Genomic DNA, 11419 nt, shown 5'->3' with positions numbered 1-11419 from the left:
ACCAGCCTCTCCACAAACGCAACCACATCAAACACAACAGCAGACCCCTCAGCAACCACCTCAGCAGCCACCTTAGCAAACACCTCAGCAACCACATCAGACACCACAACAACCAGATGTGACACAAACACCCCCTCCTAACAAGGCTGAGTTAAACAAAGCAAGGGGATTCAAAATTTCAAGAAGTCATGCTAAGAAGACGGGTATGTTTGTTCCTAGGAAGAGGGGGGCAAGGTCTGCTGGTTCTAGGGTGAAAACACCCACTGCATATAATGATGAGGAAGAAGAGCAGTGGGATGATGATGTGAGTGATGATGAAGACTTTATGGAGAGTCAAAATATCAGTGACAATGATGATTTCAACTCCGATCATTTCATTGACGAAGAAATTGAAGATGAAGAAGAACTAGATGTTCTTGAGGAGGTCATTTATGGGAGGACATTTGAGGATCATTTGGATGGGAGTAACAAGATGGATAACTTATATGCAAATGGGAAAGTTGTGGGAGACATGCCATATGGGATTATCAAGTTTCAACCTTGGATGATTTTGCAAAGCAAGGCACATTTCATGGAGTTTTTCAAAGACATATGTGTTCAGGAGGGGTTTGCTGTGAGTGTAGAGAAGGGTGATACAACCAGATTCACTGCAATGTGTCTGGTTGAGTCATGCAATTGGAGGATCCATGCTTATGTGATATTTTATGGGGTCAGTTGGGCCATTAAAACCCTAGTAAGTGAGCACAAGTCATGCGGGAGACTTGAGGAGAATCCCATTATTATATCTCAGCGGCTATGCAACAAATTATTACCTGATATTGAAGTGAATCCAGAGATCCTGATAAAGACACTTCAGAAAAAGGCATTGGAGACTTATAGGATAGAAGTGAAGAAACGGTTGATGTACAAGGTCAGAAGCCTCGGGAGGCAAAACATTTATGGTGGTTTTGAGGAATCATATGCCCTTTTACCATCCTATGGAAAAATGATCAAGTCTACTGATCCCGGGAGCTATGCCTTGGTCACTTGGACTGAAGGCCTGTTTTTTCTCCTTCGCTACACAAGTTAGGGGTTTCTTAAGAGATGGTAGACCTATCATAAGCATTGATGGTGCACATTTGAGTGGATACTATAAGGGGATTCTTCTCACTGCAGTTGCTATTGATGGAAATAATGAGATTTTTCCATTTGCGTATACCATTGTGAGTACGGAGAGTATGGACACATGGTCCTATTTCTTCAGTAGTTTGAGTGCTTTATTTGTTCAACATGGATTCCAGAGGGATGACTGGACTTTTATTAGTGATAGAATGAGGGTTCAACATCTGACCACAACTCAAGAAAAGGGGGAAAAGAATGAGGGTTCAACATCTGACCACAACTCAAGAAAAAGGGGAAAAGAAGCACTACAATGAAGTGTGGGAAGTGCAAGCAAGTTGACCACAACTCAAGAACCTGTTAGGGAGGCTCCACTGCCAAACAGAGGAAGGAACCTGCTGCTGCTGCTGCAGCTGCTAGGTCTGCTGGTGCATCAACATCTGGTGCTAGAAAGAGGAAGGGTTCAACATCTGCTGCATCAAAAGGAAAGAAGACCAAAGCTTCATACCTGCTAGTGAGCTTAGGTTTTAGTTTACTATTTATGTTTTAATGTTCAGTTTACTTTGGAAACAAGCTTAAGTTGTGGCACATTTTGGCCTTTTTTATAAAGTTACCAACAACTTGATGTTCGGTTTATTTTGAAAACAAACTGTTTCAGTTACTCTACGAGTGCAAACACTTTCATATTATTGATAAATGAAATTTAGCTGCTCGTGCCATTACAACTATTATTGTTTGTCTTCATTATTTCCGGATTACAAACACTAGAAACATAAACATTGCAATTCCTTATTTTAATTGCTGTAGCTTGGAATTATTTTGATCTCTTTCACTCTCTATTTCAGTTTCTTGAGTACGTCACTCATATTGTTGTTGTCTTCCGATGTTCCCTCTTACTCCATGTTGCTTTGTTGCTGATGGTGTTGTTGATTTGGTTGTTGCACATTACCTTTGCACCACAGAAAATAGTTACAAGGATCACACTTGTAATATAGCCTCTGTGGATTTTTTGATGTCTCGGAGCTTTTTATTGCACATTTTTTTTGCATCAACAGGACGACATTTGTTTGGAACTATTATGTAAGAAAATAGATTAGATGATGATGTATTGGATGAAGAACTCATGCTGAATATGGGGAGGGGGGGGGGGGGGGGGGAGGTGCGATTGTATTCTGGTTGTTGTTGATGCTGCTGTTGTCTGGTTGTTGTTGCTGTGCTGTTGTCTGGTTGTTGTTGATGCTGCTATTGTGTGGTTGTTCTAGTTGATGTGATGATGTTGCCAGGTTGTGGTTGCTGCTACTGTTGTCTGGTTGTTGTTGTTGGTGCTGTTGTTGTTGTTGTTGTCTGGTGCTGCTGTGTGGCTGGTGCTGCTATGTGGCTGTTGTTGTTGGAGTGCTGTACTGGTGTAGATGCTGTTGTGCAAGGGAGGAATGGGTGCATGTGTGGCTGCTGTTGTGTAAGGGGGAAAGGGTTAGGGGGGGTATAGGGGGTTTATGTAAGGGAAATCAGGGTTTACAATGGCCATATTTTTCAAATCCAACGGCTAGTTTTATGAAAGAAATTAAAGGAAACCATAAGGGTATTTCGTGCATTAATCAAACCTCAGGGGTATTTGGTGCAATATTTTTTAACTAGTTAACTGACCAACGGAGGGTTAACGTCCGTCAGCTAAAAGGGCATTTTTTATAATTATTGCATACGTCAGGGGTATTGGTGCATTCGGGAAACATTAGGAGTACTTGGTGCATTATCGCAAATCTCGTGGTCATTTCATGAAAAATCCAAATACTTTATTGTGTATATACTGTTTATACCATTAGGTAGTAAGATAATTTCTTTTTGTGACATGGATGCCAACTAGTTTAGATGATTCGAGTCGTGTGAGGTAATTCGATTCGTGACCCGAGATTCAATACCGTCTAGATTTTCCCCCCCTCAAGGCTCCTTCTACGAAAAAAAGCCAATTTCCATTATATCTCCTAATTTTCTATGGAATATGTATGAATTAGTAATTAAAAGACAAATACATATTATATAATACGTATAAAGTATATTTACATAAGAAAAAGTTGTTGAAAGTTCTAGTTGGAAATACAAAACAAAATAGTTGAAAATTGAAAGGAGGAAAAATGTCCACACTAGTAGAATACCAACTTCTTCCTTTACTTATATATTGGGGTTTGACCGGTTGAGTGTATTTTTTTTTTAAGGAAGTGGGAAGAGGGGATACGGTGCACAAAAACACATGCGTGCTAGCTCGTTTAGAAAAGGGATGGAGAACATAAGCAAAAAAGTACTTCGTAAATAAAGTAAGAAAGACTATTCATATACGATACCATGTACTACGTAGTTACTACCTCGTTTTATGAGATCTTAACGGTTACTATTAAGGCAAAAATGGGAAAGTTGATTGTATATTACAAATATAGATAAAGTAAGAGCAATGTGTAAAAAAGTGGGTGAGCATAAGAAAAAAATGAATAAAGTAAGAGAAAGTGAGTGAAAAATTGTAAATATTGTGTAGTAAGAAGGGAAGGTAGTAAACTTTCATGTACAAAAATAGAATAAAGTAAAGTGTAAATAACATTATAAAACAGACTAAAACGGAAAGTATAAAGATCATTTTGAAACGAAGATAGTAGTTATTAATAAGATAACTAATGCATTTGTTTAAATTAATAATAATTGATATTATGATATGATTCTTGATTTGGTACGTACTAATTTGTCCAAAATCTAAGGGTTCATTGCGTGTGGTTACCCAAACAAGAAATAGCATCACATACGACCTGCGTATGTGTTAATAAAAATTAGGTGTGAGAAGAAATTGTAGTTAGTTCTTGTTATCAGCTGTTTAGTGGCTGCAACAAACTCTGATAACGAAAGTTGGAAGCTAGCTCTACGTACCATGCATATTGGGAAGATTACACCAAGTAATGAAAATGTCAAAAGCATATTCTCATTCTGCGTTCTCTTTACCTAAAATCTCCTAAATTTATTTGAATTATGGATTTGGTTAGAACTTATTAGATGTGTTTTGGTTAGAACTTATTAGATGTGTAAAAAAAATCCGATTGAAATTAATTGGATCTGATTGGAATTTAAATTATCTGAAGTTATTTGTCTTTTTTGATGGGTGTTAGCAATTGAAGTGAGTATTATTGTTAATCAGGGGCGGATATAGCATGCACAAAGGGTATGCAGTTGCACACCCTGACATTTACATGAAGAAATACATGAATGGCAGTTTAAGAGAAAACTAGTTTTTTGTACCGGGCGATGCCCCGAGATACGACATTAATAACATTTGCATTTATTTATTATTATTATTTTTGCAATGATAACATGAAACATGTCATGTCTTAGTGGTAAAGATGTAGGAACATATAGATGCATAAAGCGGAATTTCAGGAAACAATTTCCTAACATCTATCACAGGATCTCATGCATAACAATAGTATAGATCAGATTAAGTCGAAAGAATAATCACCTTTGAAGCGTGTTCTCCCGTTCGTATGCAAGCTTCGAAGATCTTAGAGCCCCACTTGTTGCTCCTCTACTCAGTCCACAAGCACGAATTGAATCCCACGTATGCTAGTACGGAAGAGAACGATCACAATCTGTCTCTTGCTTTGTTTGGGATGTACGGCGTTTAGAGAATTAGAATTAAGGTTTTTGTGTTTTCCTTTTGTCAGATATTGAATGAACGTGATTTCTAAATCCCTGACATTATAACTATTATAATGTGAGAGTTTTAGGTTAACACAAAACCAAAGCCCAACATTCTTCCCTTAACAGACCGGTTGCCATCGGGCCTTTTGGGCCCATTCCAATTAATGCTTATATGTGTGACCTTATAGGATTAATATATTTTAGTTGTAGGTCCAATCAATATTGTCCTGCTAATCACATTTATTCTCTAGCAAGCAAATATGATTACTAAAATAATTAACTTATTATCTTCATAATTAATTCCTATTTATATTTAGTAATTGCCGGAAATGTCTAAGGACATAATTCCTTCAATCTCCCACTTGTCCGAAGACAAGAACGCAATGCTAAATTCCTTAAGTCTCTTAATGCCAAAATTTGATAACACACTGTTATTCTCAAATTCTAGTTTCTTGATCGCCGAGTTGGAACTGTTCAAATAAAGATTAACTTTTAATCCCATTCCGCATGGCCATGCAATTTTCAGTTCTCGATCATCAAGAGGCCCAGACACCATTCCTATCAAATAGGAGGACTTATTCACTCTTGTATGACCATAACTCCCACTCAATTCTTAGCCCACCCGATCACTGCCTTTATAACCTCCTTTTACGGCGCGGCGTTTAACAGCGTCAAAGTTAAACTAATTGTCTCGTGGTTATTAAGACATACTCATGTCTAAGGAATCCACTAAATATAGAAGTTTGATTCTACTTTTAGAATCTAGTTAGGTCAAGTCACAATGCATCAAGTATACATCCATATAATCAATTAGACATCCCTATGTCTCCATAGCCCATGGAACTGCACTATCAATTAATTACATGCTAGTCTTCACATAAATCACTTATGTCCAATTTAGTGATTTAGACTAGGGACTTAATAAGTTGTGATTTCAGTTCACTTTATAGGGTTCCATTATCAAAACGTTTTCGATAATCCTATTTGAAAACACAAGTTATTTGGACATTTTATTTAATACTAAACCAAACAATTAAATAAGAATGAACTTTTATTGATAAACATTCAAAGCATAATAAATGTCTTTACAATTGTAAACATAAAGTAAACAAACTAAAGCCATTCTCCCATATGCCTAAGCCCCATAGACCTAGTATGACTCTCATGCTTAGGTTGAGCAAGCGGTTTAGTCAGAGGATCAGCCACGTTATCCTCAGTATGAACCTTGCTTACTTTCACATCCCCTCTTTCAACGATCTCTCGAATGAGATGGAATCTCCTGAGCACATGTTTGGATTTTTGGTGCGATCTGGGTTCCTTGGACTGGAAAATGGCACCATTGTTGTCACAGTACAACTCAATGCCATTTTCGATGCTAGGAACTACACCAAGTTCACTAATGAACTTTTTGATCCAAACAGCTTCTTTTGCTGCATCACTTTCTGCAATATACTCAGCCTCTGTTGTAGAATCTGCGATGGTACTCTACTTAGAACTCTTCCAGCTCACAGCCCCTCCATTGAGACAAAATATGAAACCAGATTGTGATCGGAAATCATCTTTGTCACTTTGGAAGCTTGCATCGGTGTATCTAGTGGCAACCAACTCATTATCTCCACCATAGACCAAGAAATCATCCTTAGTCCTTCTTAAGTACTTAAGGATATTCTTTGCTGCCATCCAGTGCGCCTCTCCTGGGTTTGACTGGTATCTGCTGCACATACTCAAAGCATATGCAACATCCGGTCGAGTGCATACCATGGCATACATAATGGACCCTACTGCAGAGGCATAAGGAACATTACTCATGCGCTTGACCTCATCAGGTGTCGAAGGACACTGAGTCTTGCCAAGTGAAATGCCATGTTGCATGGGAATGAAACCTCTTTTGGAGTTTTCCAGCTTGAACCTTGCAAGAACCTTATCAATATAAGTCTCTTGGCTAAGTCTAATCAGCCTTTTGGATCTATCTCTATGGATCCTTATTCCCAAGATGTATTCAGCTTCTCCTAGGTCTTTCATGGAAAAACAACTTTTAAGCCATTCCTTGACTGACTCAAGCATGGTCTTGTCATTTCCTATGAGAAGTATGTCATCCACATACAAGACTAGGAAAGCAATACTACTCCCACTCAACTTCTTGTATATACAAGATTCCTCTTCATTTCTGAGGAAGCCAAAAGATTTGACCGCCTCATCAAATCTGAGGTTCCAACTCCGGGATGCTTGCTTAAGCCCATAAATGGACTTCTTAAGCTTGCAAACTTTTCTTGGACTGTTTGGATCTTCAAAACCTTGTGGTTGTGTCATGTACACATCCTCTTTCAAGAACCCATTCAAGAAGGCGGTTTTAACGTCCATCTGCCAGATCTCATAGTCATGAAAGGCATCAATCGCAAGAATTATCCTAATGGATTTCAGCATGGCTACTGGTGAGAAGGTTTCATCATAGTCAATACCATGAATTTGTCTAAAACCTTTTGCCACTAGTCTTGCCTTAAAGACATCAATGTTTCCATCTTTGTCCTTTTTCAGTTTGAAAATCCATTTGCAACCTATGGGTTTAACCCCATCAGGCAAAGCAACCAAGTCCCATACTTGATTTTCAAACATCGAATCCATTTCGGATCTCATGGCTTCAAGCCATTTCTCGGAGTCTTGACTCGTCAAAGCATTTGTGTAGCTAGTAGGTTCCTCATGTTCTAAAATCTCTATTTCGGAACTTTTAGTCAATAGGAAATCAATATATCTCTTTGACGGAATGACGGTCCTACTAGACCTACGTTGGGGAACAACAGGAGAAGTTTCCACCTCATTAGGTTGAGGGACTTCACATGGATTATCTCCAAGTGGGACGGTAGAAGGCGCATGAATGGAATGCACCGCCTCCTGAGCATTTTCATGCTGGGTCGTCTCTGACGAGGTGTGAACCTCATCCATTTGTTGCTCATCTCGAATTTCTTCGAGATATACATTACTCCCACTTGTTTTTCTGGAAATAAACTCCTTTTCCAGAAAGACACCATCGCGAGCAACAAACACTTTGTTTTCGCTTTGGTTGTAGAAGTAGTATCCCTTAGTCTGTTTTGGGTAACCCACAAAAAGACACTTATCGGACTTGGGTGAAAGCTTATCAGAAAGTAAACGTTTTACATAAACTTCACAACCCCATGTCCTTAGAAAAGACAATTTTGGAACTTTTCCAGTCCACATCTCATATGGCGTCTTTTCTACTGCTTTGGACGGAGCTCTGTTGAGTGTGAATGCCGCTGTTTCAAGCGCAAATCCCCAAAATGAGGCAGGAAGGTTAGCAAGACTCATCATGGACCGAACCATATCTAATAGAGTTCGGTTCCTTCTTTCGGAAACCCCATTCAATTATGGTGTCCCTGGTGGAGTCAATTGCGAAAAAAAAGGGTAAAGGCCCAAAGATATTGTTTGGGTCCGTAACCAATACTCAGCACCGCAACTCTTGCAGTACCTGACTACCTGCCTCCCTTTACGCAGCTTCCAACATCAGCGTGCAACCACCACCACGCAACGATTGCGTAGGTAGCGGATGGTGCTGCTTGCGTCGCCTTTCTTAACTGTCCCCGACAACCCAGAACCCCTCGGGCTACCTTCGCAGCAAGCCGCGCACAGAAAACATTACCGTCGTGGCCCACCTTCAGGTGGTTGCGCCACCCAGCCACGGTAAGAGCAACAATTGCTTCCCGTTTCTCCCACTCGATTCGTGCAACAATTTGCGTGAATTTGGTAAGATTTCAAGCAACAATTTGATTGAATTTAAGGTGTGTGATTTTCATAAAATTAGGGTTCATATTATAATTGGGCATAAACTGATTTTATGCACAATTAATTAATATTTTGGGCATAAATTGGGTACGAAATCGAATTAAATAAGCTAAATAATCAGATTATTTACGTATGAATTTCGAAATTTTCTTGACAATTTTCAGATTTTATTTACATGAAAATCAAATATTTTCATTGTATTTACGAGCATTGCGTATAGAATCAATATTGTATACATCCAAAACGATTAAAATCGATATTTTAATTTTTCCATATATCAAATTCTTTTGTAATTGAATCAAAATAATCAAGAATATGCATCAAAATTAAAACTTTAATCATGATCAAAATTAACGTATGCAAGGAGCTAACTGATACCACTGTATGAACATATAGATGCATAAAGCGGAATTTCAGGAAACAATTTCCTAACATCTATCACAGGATCTCATGCATAACAATAGTATAGATCAGATTAAGTCGAAAGAATAATCACCTTTGAAGCGTGTTCTCCCGTTCGTATGCAAGCTTCGAAGATCTTAGAGCCCCACTTGTTGCTCCTCTACTCAGTCCACAAGCACGAATTGAATCCCACGTATGCTAGTACGGAAGAGAACGATCACAATCTGTCTCTTGCTTTGTTTGGGATGTACGACGTTTAGAGAATTAGAATTAGGGTTTTTGTGTTTTCCTTTTGTCAGATATTGAATGAACGTGATTTCTAAATCCCTGACATTATAACTATTATAATGTGAGAGTTTTAGGTTAACACAAAACCAAAGCCCAACATTCTTCCCTTAACAGACCGGTTGCCATCGGGCCTTTTGGGCCCATTCCAATTAATGCTTATATGTGTGACCTTATAGGATTAATATATTTTAGTTGTAGGTCCAATCAATATTGTCCTGCTAATCACATTTATTCTCTAGCAAGCAAATATGATTACTAAAATAATTAACTTATTATCTTCATAATTAATTCCTATTTATATTTAGTAATTGCCGGAAATGTCTAAGGACATAATTCCTTCAAAAGAATTTATTGTTTAAACACAAGGTTGGAGGTTCAAACCTTATGCAAAACATATTTCACATTTTTTCATGTATGTGAAAATCGCATAGAGTGAATGACTAATAAGAAGAGCGCCACATGTCACGTAAATTTCTTTAGAAACGCCTTTAAATATTAGAACTAGTGTGTAGCCCGGGCGATGCCCCGGTTGCTACATTCAATACTTAAAATTTTAGATTTTTCTTGAGCTCAATATTTGACCAAAATACATGTATTTCATAAAGTGAAAACATCCATGAAGTTCGTCAATTACAAAGACACACTACGTCATTTATCATGCTAAGTAATTTTTCAATTAGATCATTTTACCATTTGTATAATTTGTTTTCTAGTGGAACTAAGTTCTATAAATTATTAAACACCAAATTATATATATATATATATAAAATTTACGTCAACATGTTTTTCTTTTTCTAATGCTATAATTATTATTACTTTTTTCAAAATAGTCCAAAGAAAATAAAATGTCATGTAAAAATTTAGTTGTGTTTAGACTTATGTTAACATTTATTTATAAATTAATGTGAATAAATAAAAAACAATTAGTGGCTGGTTAAGATGGTAATGGAACTTATCATCTACACATGAGGTCTTGTGTTCGAATCTCATTGCATTAGTTTTGGTTGTTTATGACATGGCATAACACTCGGTGAGTGGATGATGTGGCGTGAAGGGAGAGTACTACGTGCCACATATACATTTTTCACAACGCCTTTTAATATATTATATAGATAGATAGATAGATATCAATGCAACAAGTTGGTGATTTGAGCGTTATTAAGTGTGGGTAGTGTGTAGCACAGGCTTTGATGTTACCTTTTGGAATTTTTTCCCAATGGTTCAAATTTTAGGAAAAAAAAGATACGAGTACTAATTTCTCAAAATAAAATAAAATAAGTGACCGGTTAAGAAATATACTACTTACGTTGAAATAATAACGGGTATAAATAGATTCAAATTATTTTCTATATGATTATGCATCTCTATTATATAAAGAAAGAGAAGACGTCATATAGTAACTACACACTAGTGGAAAAGTGTTCATTTACATCGTCATTTTCTGGCGCTTGTAAGTCAGTTTCCTGCAAACTCTCCCAGCCACACGGATTTCGATTCTAAGTCTAAATTCGATACAAACTCTGTTATAATTCAGCTATTCCGAGACAATTAGGACTCAACTACTTTTCTAAGGATTTTTTATTATACTCAAACTCGATTTCTAAATAAAGTTTACCGTTGACTGAAATTCTAAAAGCGTTGTTGACCCTAAAACTTGAAATGTGTCATTTTCTATTATGCGTTTTTTCTGTTTAAGTGAGTCGGTTTACCTTCAAGAAAGGCAATACCTCCGACTAAGGCAAGAAACAGAAAAATGACCTATTTTCGCAAAATTGACTCAACGCACGAAAAAGATAAAAAGCTAAGTACGTGAAATACAAAATTATGTAAAAAAAAAAAATCATAGCACAAATGTCAAATACGAAAAATTACATGTCCAAGAAAATACATGTAGGCCTACTAAGGGGGCCTAGGGAACATCAGAAGGAGAGGATCATCCTCATCATCCGCACGTCTCCGCTCGTACCTGCACCCTGTGAATCGGGCATCCCATCAAATAAGGCATTGAGCTGAGAAGAGTCCCAACTCTACGTCTGCGGCGCAGGCATCCACCCGGTGCTGAAAGGGTGCTGAAATGGCTGAGGCTGCCTACCGGTCTGGAACGGTTGAAACGAAGGAGCCTGCCAACTCATTTGAGGTTGCGACACCGGTATAACTCCTCCTA

Source organism: Spinacia oleracea, chromosome 6 (assembly GCF_020520425.1).
Source record: "Spinacia oleracea cultivar Varoflay chromosome 6, BTI_SOV_V1, whole genome shotgun sequence".
NCBI classification, from domain to species: Eukaryota; Viridiplantae; Streptophyta; class Magnoliopsida; order Caryophyllales; family Amaranthaceae; genus Spinacia; species Spinacia oleracea.
Note: the sequence above shows the minus strand (reverse complement) of the source record.